Raw genomic sequence first — 1,531 nt, 5'->3', positions numbered from 1 at the left:
TGGATCTGTGCGGTGTCGTCTCCATGATATTGATGGTGATGGGGGAGGGGAGGTCGGGGAAACGCTCCATGTGACCCAGGTTTATTGCTTCTTTTACTATTTGTTTAACTGCTTTTTGGCAAATGCTGAAAAGCCCAAATGTCTGTGAAGAATAGAAAAGTTATTCCTTAGGTTGATCTCATTGATCACGAATCTCATAGTGGAATCTTCTGTGATCTATCATTATATAATCTCTGTGACAAGAAGTAACAATCTCGTGAGGAGCTTTTATAGTCACACATTTTCCTGGAGCCGGAGATTTGCTGGACTCTACATAAGAGAAGAATGGCGAGTAACGCTTCATCCCGGGGTCTCCTCATCATCATCGCTGGGGTCTTATGGTAATGGCTGGAGACGTCTCACGAGTCACACAACAGGTTCTGTAAGAAGATCCGACTGCACCGAGGCGTCTCCAGATCTCCTCAGTATCTGATCCTCTGTGACCGGGATCTTCTCACACCTAGTTATGGAGGCCGAGATGGATCCTTGGTGCAGGAGGATCTTCTCCATCGTGAGACGCTTCCATCCACCTCCTTGACAATAAAGGAGACAATTTTCCTCCCCTGAGGCTCCGGGGCTTGTGGATAAGGATCCTTGGAGGAAGTAGGTGACCTCTGGGATCTCCTGTGTGAGAAGATCCCGGTCACAGAGGCTTAGATGCTGAGGGATCTGAAGGCAGTGAATCTTCTTACAGATCCCGTTGTGTGAGACGCTTCCATGTCTTCCAGGAATAATTCACTGCAGTAATAAATCCTCCGGTCTCTGCTGCCTCCGGCCGGTGATCGCCATTCTTGGGTCACACTCGGTTGTTAGATAATACCATTGATTCTTCCAGGACCTGTGAAGCTTCCAGAGAGGATCTTCACTCGCCCTTTCCCATAAGGAGGCGGAGCTATGCAAATGTCCCACTTAGCATTGATGATTCCCTTATCAGATCCCTATGTTGTGCTGTAATCATAGGGATCACACTGGGGATCATCAGCCTCAGGAAGAACTTTTCTATTCTTCACAGACATTTGGGCTTTTCAGCATTTACCAAAAAGCAGTTAAACAAATAATAAAAGAGCTATAAACCTGGGTCACATGGCGCGTTCCCCCGACCTCCCCTCCCCCATCACCATCAATATCATGGAGACGACACCGCACAGATCCATCATCTGAGAAATCATCACAGAATAGAAAGATCCCTCCAGATCACAGATCACAGCTGTATAATAATCGGCAGATCCTCCATATATAATGATCCCGGAGAGACCAAGTCAGGAGGAGGCGACAGGAATCCACCAAGAGACCACCAGAGGGAAATCTGCATAGCTCCACCCCTTCTGGAAACCACGCCTCCTTCCTCCAAGGATCCTCCCCCAGAGGTGGGTCATGCGCAGTATAAAGCCGGGTGTACGCGTCTCAGCTTCAAACTGTACAGTCATGGCCAAAAGTTGTGAGAATGACACCACAATGCTATTTTCACATGATCTGTTCCCTCTGGTGTTTA

General features: G+C 47.9%; 1 pseudogene; it reads right to left on the bottom strand.

The window, feature by feature from the left end:
- Positions 1–1,055: 1,055 nt before the first annotated feature.
- LOC142297958 (U7 small nuclear RNA) lies at positions 1,056–1,116 on the bottom strand (annotated as a pseudogene).
- Positions 1,117–1,531: the final 415 nt, after the last annotated feature.

This window comes from Anomaloglossus baeobatrachus, chromosome 3, assembly GCF_048569485.1.
Source record: "Anomaloglossus baeobatrachus isolate aAnoBae1 chromosome 3, aAnoBae1.hap1, whole genome shotgun sequence".
In the NCBI taxonomy this organism is placed as follows: Eukaryota; Metazoa; Chordata; class Amphibia; order Anura; family Aromobatidae; genus Anomaloglossus; species Anomaloglossus baeobatrachus.
The sequence above is the reverse complement of the archived record's forward strand: the minus strand, read 5'-3'. Positions and strand labels throughout refer to the sequence as shown.